The sequence below is a fragment of the Ceratotherium simum genome, chromosome 15, assembly GCF_057802395.1.
Source record: "Ceratotherium simum simum isolate JZ-2026a chromosome 15, ASM5780239v1, whole genome shotgun sequence".
Classification (NCBI taxonomy): Eukaryota; Metazoa; Chordata; class Mammalia; order Perissodactyla; family Rhinocerotidae; genus Ceratotherium; species Ceratotherium simum.
The window spans coordinates 49,536,208-49,552,291 of record NC_141914.1 but is presented as its reverse complement, the minus strand read 5'-3'; the positions used below and the strand labels follow the sequence as shown (position 1 = coordinate 49,552,291).

The 16,084-nt window shown below is 41.3% G+C and overlaps 1 protein-coding gene across 3 annotated transcripts in view; it reads right to left on the bottom strand.

Moving 5' to 3' along the window:
* PLD1 (phospholipase D1) overlaps window positions 1–16,084 on the bottom strand; it is a 219,636-nt gene that overhangs the window by 199,015 nt on the left and 4,537 nt on the right. The window contains exon 2 of one of the 3 annotated variants that reach the window (XM_087440028.1): window positions 12,259–12,345. The gene's annotated coding sequence lies outside the window, so the exon portion shown is untranslated. Of the gene's footprint in view, window positions 1–6,058; window positions 6,148–12,258; window positions 12,346–16,084 lie in introns of those variants that run through there. The other 2 variants (XM_087440027.1, XM_087440030.1) reach the window with 2 other exon arrangements.

The window sequence follows — 16,084 nt, the reverse complement described above, 5'->3', positions numbered from 1 at the left end:
TGGCTCTGCTTTGGGGTGGTTTACATACTGGGATGTCACAGAACTCATTCAGAAAAGTGGTTCTTGGGAGTAGGGGTGGGGAACAGGAACCACAATTGTTTTAAAAAGTGTGAAAACTGCTGGTCTAGGTTATTGACGAACAGTCTTACGCTTCCATCCATGATTCATGTAGACATGTATTACACACACCCCTACAGAGCTGGTAGCGCCAGGGATGCCCTCCTCCCAGTTAATGTGAAGCTAAAGAATGTGATGAGAGGGGTGTTTTCCCAACACAGCATGAGCTAATTCACTCTTACCTTGAGAGTACACTCTGTTCTTCTTAATTCTAAATACATTTTTAAAATACACCTCTATGTGTACACTCACGGGTAAAGAGAAATGATTCACACTTCTCCTATTAAATGAATCATGCTTCTCCTATTAAATGCCATGGTATGCTTCCGAATTACGAAAAATCAAATTTTCTAGCTAATGTCAAAACACATATCCTAAAAGTATAATTATCAAAGGCATATAGTTCATTCTCTCTGGTTGTAACCAGCTTTGTTGCCAGAAGTCTTCTCTCTGCTTCCCATCATGGGAGTCTCATGGAATCCCATTCTCACTCAAGAATTGCTCCCAGGCAAAATTCATTTCTCTATCCTCCATATTCCCATAGGGCCACATCTCCATGTCTACTCCAGCAGCAATTACAGTTTGCCTGGTTATTTATGGATGTCGCTCCTGCTGGCTTTTGGATGGAGAGGGGAGGGTGATGTGTAAAAGGGGGGAAGCTAACATTTATTGTGTCATGTCTATGTTCCAGGCTCTATGCTAAACCCTTTGCAGGCATTGTTGCCTGCAGTCCTTGCAACAATCCTGCGAGATAGATACTACTTTTATCCCCATTTTACAAATGGGAAAACCAAGGCAAAGAAGGACTTTCAAGTTACTTGTCTCAGGCCACATGGTGCTAGAGTCCTCAGGATCTGAATCTAAGCTCTCTGGCTCCTAGGCCGAGGCCCAGAGTTAGTATTCCTCCCATTGAGGATCCCGTGGGCCCAGCTGTCCCTTACAAGCCTCACAGACCTGCTTTGCTTACTCACTGCCCCAGCACCCTGCCTTTCCAGCCAAGACAGTGGTGGGTTGGGGTTGGGAGTGGGGTAAGGTGACAGTTAGCGTTAGAGTTTTTGCTCCACGTTCCTAGCTTTGAAGTACTTACCATCTCCAATATCCTAACAGGTGGTATTTTTTCCCTTAGGATAATAGGATTCTGGCTGGTTTTACCCTCTCCTTTTTTGTTTTTAAATCTTTTTGACATCCCAATCATGTTAGTACCAAAAACACACTTCATCCTCAAATCCTGTGCCCTTACCTTAGCTTATATGTTTTTATTCCAAAGCGGAAATAATGGTAAGATTTGAAAAACAATTTCTAAAATTCATCTTCAGTTTGTTTTCTACTCTTAGCTCCTTGATTCAAATTTCCCACTTTTGGTTCTGCATATTCATACCACCACTCCCCCACACACCTTGAGTTGTTTTCCTGCTCCAAGCTGTGGAACCCCCATGGCAACCCATTGCTACCTCCCCAATCTCCTTATTTCAAAGGACTCCTTCATCAGAACTTGGGTGGAGCAAGCCGCAGAAAAAGGCTAATGCAGTGAGCACAGCTGCCGATCAAAACGCCACAGACTGTCCACTCCACGTCTACAAATTTATTTGTGAGAATAGTTAAATGGCACAGAGGAGCAAATAAATAAGTAAAACATTAACCATCAAAAATCCTTTTTTCTGGAAATATCTATATATTTTGAATAAAATGAATCACATCTTATTCCTTCATCCATTAAAGGTGTCCTTTCATTCAGCTCACACTTATTGTACCCTACAACAGACACTGGAGACACAAAAATGACAAAAACACAGTCTGTGACCTCTAGGACCTTACCTTCTCACAGGGAAGACAGATGATAAACAAAATAATTGCAAACCTGGCAATTATTACATCATGCATAAAATCCATCATATAAAAGAGGTATAAACGAAAACAGACTAGGTTGGTATGAAGATCCCAAGCAGGGGCTAAGAGTTCCCTGGTATCTCCTTGTCCCCAAGCTTTGTTGATTAGCAATGGTTTTAAGCAACATTAAGATCACTTCAAGATACATCACAGGAAAGATAATTTTCTACTGCATGTGGCACTTCAATGGGCGTTAAGAGGTAATGCCCTGAAACCCAGCCTTGTATAAAGAACCAAGGACGTTTTAGCGCCCTGTCTTCTTCTGTGCCCCCTCTTCCATGTCCTCTTCTCTCTGCATTTGTTTCTCCCTCCCTTCCCACCACTGTCATTTCCCCATGTTTATTCTTTATTCTCCTTCATCCAAATGTACTGTCTTAAAAGCCCACACTGAACTCAATCACTATTGAATACTGAACTTTGATTTTCCTGTCCTTGATATAGAGTTTGTCAGTTTATGCCCTTACAAGTCTCTCTCTCTCTCTCAACAAAAGAATCGACTAAACCAAGTTATTTTTACTTCCATGTTGCTCTTGGCTGATTTTCTTTTGTGCGTCAGAGGCTTTCAAAAGGTTCCCAACTCTAGATCCAAAAAGCTCAAGAAATGATTGAGTTCGGAATAAAATATTCCCCTCATCCAGAGGAGAGCCCAGGGTCACAGGCAGCACCGGCAATTGGGGGAGGAATCCGGGATTGTGGAGCCCTAAGCAGCAAGACTTTCCATGGCCCCAGTCCGGCACAAGCTTCTGCTCTGCCCACTCCTGGCATAACCCGGCCCTTTATTTAGCAGATTGGCTCCAGGATGGTCATAACGATTAGTAAAATATTGAAATGTTTCCCCTCTGATTGGCAAATACTGTCCCCCCAAATACACACCCTGGATCCCCAGACCCTCCCAGGATCCCTATCCCAACCTCCTCACAATCAAGAGGTACAACTTGGCCCAGTAGACGCTCTCCAGGATCCTGCCCCAGGGCTCCCAGCCCTGGACATAACCACATGCCACCTTAATTTCCTCTTTTGAAAAATAACGGAGTTGAACTGATGTCTGGGTTGCACTCAGATTGCAATTATGTCAGATCATTTATCGTTAAGGATAAGGACAAGATAGGAATATAACAATGCAGAAAAAGTTCATTTGTTAGGAGGGTGGAATCTCAGGTTATGTTTTCCTGGTGAGATAGCAACGCCAAAACTCTGGGTTCGGGCTGCCTGGGATGGAACCCAGCTCTGCCATGTGCTAGTTGTATGATCTCACTGTGTCTCAAATTCCCTCATCTATAAAATGGGATGAGACGATTACCCACCTCCCGGGGTCGTCTTGAGCATTAAATGTGTTCATGTTTGCAAAACGGTTAGAATAGTGCCTGGCACACAGGGAGCACCATGTAAGTGTTGATTAAATAAACAAACCATTTTATTCTGTCTCTGCAATGTTTGTTCAAGAAGTTCAAAAATTAAGCAAGCTTCACAACAGAAAGAAAAAAGAGAGGGCTGTGACACTATGAAGCATTTATATGACATACACTGCTGTTTAAGAACCCAGCACTAAAACATCTGGCATCCAGATTGTATGCTGCACTGTGAATTTAGGGAAAACTAAGACATTGGAACGCGTTCCCACTGCAGCGTAAGACACCGTTTGTACGGTTCCTTTTCTAATCAGAAATGTCACAGGCTTATGGGAAATTTAGGCTACTGGTTTCCCACTTTAACCCTGTAACAACGTTCAACCACACCCCGGCAGGAGAATATGTTTTATTTTGTGGTGCTAAGACTGCCAAGATTGTAAACATAGATCCAAGCCTTGCACAGCTACACTGCTCTCGTGAACACAATGACTCACACTAACTGCGAGTTTAAAAGGCCATATCTCATGTGCTGGGTCCTCCAGCATCAATCTTTAGTACACACCTGGAGTGCAGAGGCAATTGCTACACCCAGCAGCTAGATGGATCAAAACTGCTTTTAGTTACTAAAAAGGTGTCACAAGCTGAGCCCAAGCATAATTTTGAACAGCGCTACCACTCTGCTAAAGGAGACAAAACGATTTCATTTGTCTGTTAGATACTAAGGGGAGAAAATTATCAACAACTCTCTTATCTGCTTTTCCCTCTTGATAGCGAAACCTCGCAATATCTTTATATACAAATTTAAACAGCTCACAAGCTTATCCTCAAATAGTAATGCATTAGACCTTTCCTGATGGAGATAAGATTTACTAAACACAGTCTGGCTATGGCTTTTCACCTTTCTTCTTTAAAAGTGCATTTCTCTAAAGCTATGAGAAGGAACTCAAATCTTGCTTAGTGAGAAAACTAAAGCCTGCAACATAATCATTACCATTTAAATGTTATTAAAACCCTATAAGATGAAATTAAAACCCTATAAGAAAGACGAAAAGAGTCTTGTGGAGGGATGGTGGTGATGATAGCACAATAATGTGAAAGTACTTAATACCGCTGAACTGTATGCTTAAAAATAGTTAAGACAGCAAATTTTGTGTCTTTTACCACAACAAATAAAATAAAACAACTAGAAAAAAATACCCTGTAAAAATTAAAGGTAAATGAATTTTATAACAAATAACTTTTAATTAGGAAACACACACTTAGCAATCAGACAACTTCCAAGGAGCAGGGTCCCCCACTACCTGGTTATAAATAAATCCACCTAAATTAGCGTTATACAGCACTTATCACCATGGTTCATAAATAATCTGACATCAGGGACATACATGGTAAAGACACATCTTCCTCAAGGCCTTAACTACTCACATTTTTATACAGATTGTACGTTACACTGGATCCTGAGAAGACAGCCTGGGAACTCATACAATTAGTTAAAAGGTCCCCAAACAACATTTAAAGGCTGCATATAAACTCAAGCTAAAAGCCTGTGTACAAATTCACTTGTATGTATGTTACAAAACATTTAATACAGAAAGAGATCCTTATTCAAATAGGCAGTGTGTAAATGTGGTGTCTGTTAACAGTTCAAGCTGTAGATTCTTTTCATTCTTTACGCTTCCATTGTACCACCAATAATTAGCCCATTTAACACAATACAGAGGTCTCTCGGTATTGTGTTAGTCTCCCAGAAGCCTTTAGAAGGCCCACAAAGGGTTATCTAAACTGAAAGTGGCAGGCCTGGCAGATAAAGTTTAGGAAACTCCTCATTCTGAAGAAAGACCTAGGGTTGACCAAACACAGAAACCCTCGTGATCCTGAAGAATCTATTTGCATTTAGTACTTCACAGAGGAAGTAAAGAAGGCAGTAATCTGAGATTGGGAGAAGGAGCAAATATAGGCGTGGCGTAACTCTGGACTGATTCCACGAGGGCTGTTCTGAAGGGCGTCACCAAATCCTATAGAAGGCTTGGAGCACCGCGGTCCTGGATCTGAGACCGAGGTCCCGAATACTTTGAGCTGGAGCGAGAAAAACAAGCCCCTTAACACACGCTCCGCTTCGGAGTCATAACCTCGTGGGCGCCACAGCCAGCAGCTGTGTGGCCACACGCCCAGGACGGTGCATCTGGCAAGCTGGGCTCTAAGCCTCGGAACGCAGCACTTCCTGGTTGCTCCGGGATGCTGGTGCCATCGCGCCCGCCAGCCCTGTCATCCCACAGCGCCCGCCAACTCCGGGCGCGCGAGATGGCCCGGGGCACCAGACACACCACAGCGGGGGCCCCGCGGCGGGGTGGGTGGGTGCATCCTGCGGAAGACGCCCCCAACCTCGGCCTGCAGCCAGCGCGGCTCAGCGCCCCAGGCAGCCGCCCGCCCTGGCAGAGGTGCGCGCCGAACCTGTCTGCGGCGACTCGGCGGGAATTGGGCCCGAAGGCGCGCACAGGGGGCCTCGGGGGCCGCCAGGGAGGCTGGTCCCGCGAGGCCGCACGGCGCTGGCGTTCGCCGCCGACGCTTTTGCCAAAGTCCCTTCCAAGTTGGGCGGGGAGCGGCCAGCTGCCCGGGGCCGGCGGGAGGAGGGACGGAGGGCGAGGGCAGCGGAAACCCGGCTCCCGCGGGAGCCTGGCGCGCCTCGGCCGCAGCGCGGCTCCTACCTGCAGGACGAGGGCGGCCGGGCACCTGCGCGGTGGCGGCGGACCCTGGGGCTCGGGCGCAGCTGGCACAGCTGGCGGCGCGGGAGGAGGGAGGGAGGGAGGGAGGGAGGGCCCGAGGGGGACCGCGCCGCCGCCGCCCGGAACTCGCCGCCCGGATTCGCCCTGGCCTGGCGGGGAGGGGCGAGGCGGTGCCGGGTCCGGGTGCGCCGCGGCGCTGGCCGGCCGCTCCGCGGGGCAGGGGGGCGCCGGCGGCTGGGCCTCGCTCCTGGCCCCCGTTCCCTATTGTCTCTTCTCCCAAAGTTTCATAACTCAACCGCATCAACCTAGGGATGTTCACTAGCGTTATTGTTATCATTTATTATCATCAGCATCATCGTCATCATCACTATTATTATTAGGTACTTTTGAGCCCCCAGGTGCTCAGGCACTGTTCTAGGACCTTTGCCTACATTATCTAATCCTTGTTTATTGCAGCTCGTAGCCACGATTGGCCCATTTTACAAACCGGGGAACAGGATCAAAAAAGCGAAATAACTTGCCTGAGGTGACACAATTAAGAAGTGGGAGCTTTGTTGACGTCATCTATCAGCCTTCTGCCAACCCCTCGCGAGGGTGTTATTGCCAATTTACAAGTAAGAAAACTGAGACTCAGAAAAGTGAAGTAACCGGCCTAAGGTCACCCAACTTAGAACGCAGGAGACTGGAATTTGTGTCTTGATGTCTCTAACGCTCAAGCTGGATACAATTCAGAAATCTTAGCATAAAATAATAAATCGGGAGTAAAACACGGAAAATTCCCGTTCCACTCGTGGAACTGGCCAAACACAGCAATTTTGATGTTTTTAGTCCACTTAGAATAAAGTCTTAAGAAAAAGAGAACCAGTTGTCCTGTGGCTTGACCAGCAGCCCTTCTGGAATATGGTTTTGAATGTAGGCCAGCTCAAGCCTCATTACACAATATCGCGTTCTGCCAAAGCCGAAGCAGCAATCGCCTCCACACAGACCCAACTGTTAGTGACGATGGCCACTTGAAAGCGCTTCGTGAACATCCCGCAGCCGCGACTGGCCGGGTTACATCATGTCTTACTGCACACATGGAACTACATGAAATGAAAAATATAAGATTCCAGTCCAAAGTAGGGGAGGCGGGGTGAAATTATAGCCTGGAACTCTTTTCCTGTATCCTATGGTTGCTCAGCCCTCCGTGGACTACATTTTTCTGTCTTGAGCACATCTTTTCCTAATGATAGAAGAGTCACACAGCAGTCACTCTTTCCTTGTTGACAGAAATGATTGATGTCTTTTGAATCCTATGATACTGGCAGCTTTTTACAATTAAACACATGGCCCTCTGAGCAAACAGTGTGTTGCCTAAGAGGAGTTTGGCAAGTGTAAGACAAGCGTGTTGCTGAAAGGCCGGATACCCCTTCCTCCCCTTCTTTCTCAAGTTTTATTAGTCACAGATGATTTGATAAGTATTATACACACAAGCAACTGCACTCTTACAAGCTTGTCTTCAGAAATTATAACGCTTTTGATTGAGAAGCAGCAGGCAATAAATTATATCCCAAATTCCTGTGTCATCGTTAAAACATTTGCCACTAAGCTACGACAATAGGTCTTTCTATTAACTATGATTAGATATAAAATTATTTAAGTGCCCTCACAGTAATTGAATTTCTGCTTTCCTGAGTTAGAAGAATAAAATAGAAAAAGGCCACATGTTGTTTAGAGATAAGCTACGGACTGTTGAAGATCAGTTTTAGACATCGTTTGATTCTGAATGTAATTATATCTATTTTCCTGAGAGATTTTCTGATTGTTGGTTGTTGTGGTTATTTTACCAAATCTTGCATACCTTCAGAGATGTCAAGAAAAAATGACTACAAAATCTGCTTGTATATCCATCTGGATACATTTGACATTTTCATCAGATAAATGGTATTCTAAATCTTCTTTAATTTTTATCTTTCCTTCTCAGTATAAAAGTAACATATGCTCATTTTTATAATTTTTATATTTATATTTTATAAAAATATAAAGTTTTGGAGACCACAGAAAACAAGTTTTTCTTAATTAAAATTACCTATAATCCCCCTCATACCCATTGTTAACATTTTGGTATATTTCCTTTTTGTTTGTTTCCCATATAAATAAAGGTTTGCCACAAAATTAACACAATTTAGAATCCTGCTTATCTCACTGAATATTTACAAATTGAGTATTTTTTTACTAAAATTTTTAAATATAATTTTTAATTGTTGAAGAATATTCCAAACACATATTTATCTATTCATCTGTTGATGGCTTTTAAGATGTTTCCAGACTTTTTGGCAGTTTATAAATCACACTAGAATGAACACTGTGGATAGCAATCTTTGTTGAGATCTCTAAATTCTTAGGATAGAGTTCTAAAAATGGCACTACTGGATCAACATTTATAAACATTTTTGAAGCTCTGTGAGATACTGCAAAAATACCTTCCAATATTAAGTACTATCTTGCTTATAATTTGAAAATGTGATGGATCAAAATCATATCTTGTTTTAATCAGCATTTCTCCAATAATCAATAATGATGAACACTATTTTTCACGTTTATTGATTGTGTGTACTATTTACTGAGAATGATCTATTCATGTCCATTGCCTTTTTTCTACGTGATATTATTGCTCTTCTTGTTAATTTGCATTAATGCTTTCAATAGAAATATATTATTTATATATACATATTATTTCTAGAATACTGCATAAAATATAATAAACAATAATATATACATTATTTATAGACTACTTTATAAAATTTGCATACCCATGTGCCCTCACAGATTTTCCCTCATGGTGTTTTTTATATGTACAGTGCCATTCAGATCATCTAGGTCATTTTGGGATGCCCAGCGTCCATCATCTTTTCTGATGGGTTCAATTTTTTTGCAGGGAATTCTCTCTCCCCATATGTGTATAGTCTTGGTAAGTCTTGGTATATCTCCAAGGCAAAGGGGAGATCCTTCCTCTCTATTCCCATCACCACTCCTTACCCCACAGGCCAAGTGCGCCGAGTCTTAAGGAATGAGGGAGCCGGGGATGTTTGGGGTTAGGGTCACTGAGCAGAGGCCGTAGAAGCCCCAGCAACAGCTTTGCCCTGACCAGGGTGACCCCGTCAGAGACAGTTTCTCACTTCCTGGTGTGTTTGTTTTTAACCTTCTGGTGCTTCCTTGGTATCTGCTGTTCCCAGCCTTGTCTCCCAGCCTTGCCTTGAGTCTGAGCCCCTGGTGCCCTCTTCCTTCAGATAGCAAGAGTCTGCTCTATTGCTTGCCCCCAGTAACCCTCACTGACGTAACTGTGCAACTTCTGCGTCATCCAGTCCAACTGACAGTCCCCTGATTAGCAACCATGCACTTCATTCATTCGTTCATATACAATTAATTATTAACGCTAATTAACTAACCACAGCACACATGCTACTCAGAAAACAAGAGTACAGAGTAAGATATTTTATCCTCGGTCATCTGCTGACATAAATCACTTCAGCCATCATAACAGCGACAGAATGAAAGATGAGAACGGTGTGGTTATCAAGCCTTAAAAAAAAAAATACATCACAGTGGCTAGGACAAAAAGTCTCAAGAGAGAATGAGGAACAGAGTGGATATTGCCAAGGTGTACGTACGCATTGTTTCTCTATAATCTCCATTTTAGCTTCCTGTGGACCATTCATGTGTTTCCTAATTTCTTCCATCAACGGTTAGCTTGTGGGCTGTCTACCATGCGACACTGTAAAAAGGAGCCACGCTGACGCCTACAGCCCCAATGAAACACCAGAGATGAATCTTCTCAGTTACCCTGAGCCAATCCCTTTGAATCATTTTCATTTCCAACAGGCCAAAGTGATCCAACTCCACCAACAGTCATTAAATAAGTCTAATAACTTATTGAGAATATCTCTATATTTTCCATGTTTACATATCTTCTAAAATTGTATTCATTTTCATGCGTTTGTACATATATACAAAGTAGCGTGATTATTAAATAAGAAAACATCCAAAAGCATTTAAAAGAGTGAATATTTCTTTAGAAAAAAACAATTGTATGTCAATTGGTTGCTACAATTGCATTCAAGTAACTATAAAAGTAACTATTCTCAGTTTTCAAAAAAATCCATAAATTGCACAGTAAAAAATGATCTTAAGAATCCACATAAAAAAACTAACATTTTTTTCAAAGCTCAAGTATTTTGTCCAAACATATTTATGTATTTTCAACTTTTAGACTTAAAATCAAGTATCAGTATTCATTCATTCATACATCATGAAAGCCCACTATGTTACAGAAGCTGTGTTAGTGGCTGAGGATACTGCATGAACAAAACAGACGAAACCGCTGCTTTTCTGTAGGATAACAGACTGAAATATGTAGGAGATGATGGGTATTATGAAGAAATGTAAACTAGGTAGAGGAAAAGACAAGGGCTTCCGGGGCGGGGCTGGAGGAGGTTGACAGAGAAGGCTTCTCTGATAAGGTGACACTGGAGCAGAAGAAAAGGCATAAGGCTTGCGGAAGTCTGGGGAAGCGTCCAGATAGAAGGACTAGCAAGTATAAGGCCATGAGGAAGAAATGTGTTTGGTGTTTTCAAGGAAGAGTAAGAGGCGAAAGTGAATAGAGTGGTGTGAGTAAGGAGAAAAGTGATAGAAACTGGAGTCAGGCCCAGACCCGTGGCGTAGTGGTTGGGTTCTCGCACTCCACTCGGCAGCCTGGGGTCCCTGGGTTTGAGTCCTGGGCGTGGACCTACACACCACTCATCAAGCCCTGCTGTGGTAGTGTCCCACATACAAAATAGAGGAAGATTGGCACAGATGTTACCTCAGCGACAGTCTTCCTCAGGCAAAAGGAGGGAGATTGACAACGGATGTTAGCTTAGGGCCAATCTTCCTCACCAAGAAAGAAAGAAAGAAAGGAAGAAAGGAAGGAAGGAAGGAAGGAAGGAAGGAAGAAAGGAAAGAAAAGAAAGAAAGAAAATGGAGTCAGAGGGGTGGCAGGGAGCAAATTCCTAAGAGGAAGGAGTTTGAATTTAATGTTCATTGATGTGGAAAGCTTCTGGCGAAGAATGATGTAATCTGACTTTTGTTTTAGAAGGACCACACTGACTGCTATATGGAGAACAGACTGCATGGGGGTGAGGGTGGAAGCATGAAGACAAAGCAACCAAGCAAGGATGGACTGGAGTGATAGTCATGCGGGTGTCAGAAGTGGTCAGATTCTGCATCTTGGTATAGATAGGAAAGAAACCATTATTCAGGAAAACCAAATATTCAAGGTGAGCCTTATCCGTCAGGGGCATTAGCTCCTCCCTGATGATACAAAGTTCATGGAGAGATGAATTAGTGAAGGCATCAGAGGGGCTCAATCAGTTGCATTACCATTGCATTTTTATCTTCAGCTAGGCAAATGTTCTATTTGTTTATGAAATGTAAGTTTGTGTTATTGCAACTTTGCCCTGTAGAACTCAGTTCCACCACCCTTAGACCAGTTCCTGCACCATATTCCCATATTCCCATTTCAAAATTAAAGACAAATTTCTTTTCCATCAAGTTTTGACTCAGTCTTCATCTAAATAAACATACAACCAATTCAGCTTTTCAGGTCATAACTTCAGTGCTGGTTGAAATCAGATATTCGATCTGTAGTCTCCAAAGCTTCTAGCTTCAGACTCCATTACCCATTAGCGTTCTTTGCATTTTCCAAGTGAAATGTTTCTACAAACATTTGTTTGGTTTTATACTTTGCTCGTTCAGTTTAGATTTAGAAGTTATGTTTGTTATACTAGCAAATGTTCTTACTTAGAATAGAAGAAAAGAAATAGAAGGGCTTGTTATAAAAGCTTTCTTTAATAATAGTAGAATGCAAAACTTCCAGGGTGAGAACCATTTAGATCCCTGCCCATGTGCCTTCTAATCTTTTAGAACCTCCAGAGAATTACGGAAGTGTTCTCTTGGCTAACACTTGGTAACAGCTAAGGGGTTTGGAAAACATTTTCATCTCCCTGCTTCATTTTTCATTTTTCAGTAGAAGTGTAATCCTATAGACACTCACACTAAATTGTTGCTGGTACAAGTTTTCACTCATGTACAGACTGTGGCATTATAGATGTACTTTCAAACTCATGCCTTAGGCTAGTTTGTAAAGCCAGTCAAGACATCCCTACCTTCTCACCCCAGATACAGCAAAGGCATCTCACAGATCTCTCTCAGCTTCAGTTGAGCCCAGAGTGTTCCTAGGAGTTAGAACTCTCCTGTAAGGACAAAGTAGAAAAAAGAAAAAAAAAAATTATATATATACATATTAATTTCTATAGTGGGACAATCTATTTGACTTCCATGCTAACTTTGAATTACAGACCCTCTGCCCAAAGATGTAACTCCACTATCCCTATAACAACAAAAACTGAGGAACAAATTTCAGAATTATAGATCCTTAACATTAAAATACACTGAAAAAGATCCTTGTTTATCATCAAGAATACTTTGCAATTCTTTACTCATCTCATATTCACTGCTGGGAATCTACATACGTCCACAAGTTCCAAAATCCTCAGGACCAGTTTTGAATTTAGGATATTTGGAATTTTATGAATTTTGGAAAATTCCTCTAGCATATATTATGTAACACCCCCAGCGAGGCCTGGGGCAGCACTCCATAATTAAATACCCTCATATTTCTGCAAAAAAGATGTGAATAGGCACACTGCATGGAAAAATAAACACTGTAAATAGCCTCAAATCAATGCAGGTCAGGTTTTGCTGCCCTGAGTTATGAACAAAACTTTTGGTTTTCAGGGCTTTTTGGATTTTAGAATTGCAGATAGGGCATCATGGACCTGAATTAAGACAGAATCAAGTAGACCCCACAGACAAAGAGGAACACTTTAAAAACCTTTTCTGACCCCCACCAATTCATTCAATATCTTAAAGAACATTATTTTTTGTCAACTAATCAGAGGTGTTGCATTTCTATATTTTTGACAACTGTATTTAAGAAGATTCAAAACCAGTTTGAGTCATTTTGACGAAGATTTTTAAAATGAATTAAAAATGTCTATTTCTGAGCTTTTTAAAGTGGGCAGATATGAGAATTCTTGGAAGTGACACATGCGTTCCGAAGTCGATCAGTTAAGCAGGAAGCACTTCCAAAGGTCTGCTTTCAGAACCCTCTCCCCTTAGCCCAAGTTTCCTTCAAAAGCAGAAACTCTCCCACTTGTTATTAAAGTAACACTTTTATTTTGAAGGGACAGTTAATTATTTTAAAATCCTGCTTTACTATCATAGACTTGATACGTACTCGTTATCATAGAAAAGACAGAATGTGGAACACCAGTGTTTTTAGAAAATAGGAATGTGTAGTTCAGTTAAATTTGACAATGCTGAAACGTACTCAGCCATGATAAAATGGGCTACCTTGTCTGTGATACAAAATGTTTTCATCATCACGCATCATCTCTACCAAGAACAGCAAATAGTTTATTATTGTTTCAAGTCTGGCTTTTATACCATTATCTCTGTCAATGACATCTCGTAGCAATTTATACGCTTCTAGCTTCATCTTTGCTGCCAGAGCTTCTTGCCTCTGAATGATGCAGTGAATACATTCATTTTTGAAGCTATCTCTGCATCTTTATCCAGGAATGCAAATTTTATTCCAGTCAAAGCAACTCTTCCACCAGTGATTACACTGGCACAATTTTCCCATAAAACATTGTTTTTGTTATGGAACTCATAGAGGCTGGGAATATGTTTTTCTCCTTTAGTATATCTTTCCTTTATTCAGTAGCTCTTAACCCTATCAGGGCAACACAGCCTTTTTATTGTAACATCCGTTTTATTATCTTGAAATGGGATTAATTCATAATTTCAAAAAAGTACATATAATGTATTGACAAAAGAGGAGAAATAAGAGAAAGCAAATTATAATGAAATAGAGTCTCTCTCAATATGTAAAATTCTCAAACAATCATACTAGAAGACATCATATGGGTCAGATGTTTGTACTACCTATAACGAATACGGGTTTTTCTTTAAGGCAAATATTCATGTAATTATCGTCCACACCATTGCTTCTCAAATTTCAGTGCAAATACAAGTCACCTGTGGCTCTTGTTAAACTGGGGATTCTGATTTCACAGGTCTGGGTGGGGCATTTCTAGCAAGCTCAAAAGTGACTCTAATGCTGCAGGTCCACTCAAAGCTGGACACTGTGAGTAGTGAGTGTCAACACCATTTCTCAATGTTGACATTTGGATGTGATCGTTAGAACTGTAGACTGATAAAGGTGTTGCTTTCAGTGACATGATTTTCCAAATAGTCTCAAGTCAGTTGAGGTCAGGTTTTGCTGCCAAGTGAGTTACAAACCATCGGTTCATGATTGTTGCACGAACGAGAGTTGTTGGCAAACAACTCTTAGCAAAGTTCCAAACAAGTAAAGTACAGTTTTCTCTCAATTTGTGCACTAGTTACATTCTCCAAAAATGCAGTGTATATGAAAAGGATGCAAGCAATATTTTGAATTTATACGTAAATCAGAGTTAGGTTCCAGGCTCAGCTAATCAGCAGGTTTTTCACTTACATGAATGTCCAGTAAGAGCTTTGGCAGTTGTGTGGGACGAGGGACTTGTAATTTACAAGACAATTACACACATAACAGTCTTCTAGCATCCCTGGCCTCCACTCTCTAAATGCCAATAAGAGCCCCCAACCACTGTGTTGATCAAAAATACACCCCCCTTTTCCAAAATGTTCCAATGGGCCAGCATGACCTCTGCTAATTGCCACTGCTTAAACGAAACACAAAAATTACGTCTAGCATTTAATTAAAGAAGAATCCAGCATAAGCCCAGACATATTAGAGACATTCATTCTTTCTTCCAAATGTATAGCAAGCCTCCCACACTGTATAACGTGTTCTAACACTTGTTTCTTAAATTCTTCCACAATGTGACTTAACTTATCTTCCGCAACTATTTCCTGATGTCTGGTTGCCACATTGTTTTCCTCATATTATTTTAATTATTTTTACTTCAAGAAAAACGTGAGGGAGGATGCCTGCATCTACCAAAATATTTTATTAAAACTTAATTTCCTTCTTATTTTTAAGAATAAAAATAAATAAAAATTTAATAGTTTCTCCCTACTCTGCAGGGAATTGTAAGACCAGTTACTTCCTTTGAGTTGTACAGTATCATATTTGCTCTTAGAAATTCTAATTTACAGGTAATAAACAGAAATAGATTCTGATCAGAGTGTATCTTACATTACATATTACATTACATATTATCTTTCGGTTGGCCACTATAAAATAGTTTCTATAGGCTTGCACCCTATGAAAACAGGTTGATTAATACATAATATACACAAACCAAAGAATCTTTTCTCATGACTTTGTTTACAAATCCAGAAGTTAAAAAAATCTGATAGGCTAGCACTTAAGAGAGATTGACTTTTGTAATGAATGTAGAAACCCAATTTAGTTTCAATAGTTCAATATACGAACTTATTTCCTTTCATTTTTTTCCCTTTGGGTTTTGTTTTCATGCAATTCAGCTAGCTGTGCACCAGTTACAGCATACGGATAGTAAGCAATGTAAGTTTTGCACAAATTACATATGTATCACCAAAATTTTGCATATAAATACTGAAGGCAACAATGAATGAATTAAAATCTGTTCAAAGAAATGAAGAGAATAGGGCCGGCCCCGGGGCTTAGCGGTTAAGTGCGTGCACTCCGCTGCTGGTGGCCCGGGTTTGGATCCCGGGCGCGCACCAACGCACTGCTTCTCCGGCCATGCTGAGGCCGCGTCCCACATACAGCAACTAGAAGGATGTGCAGCTATGACATACAACTATCTACTGGGGCTTTGGGGGAAAAATAAATTTAAAAAAAAAATTTAAAAAAAAATGAAGAGCATAGAAGGACTAAATCTTGAACTCTCTAAATGAAGAAACGATACACTTGTAGGGAGTACAGGAGCCAAAGGGAGG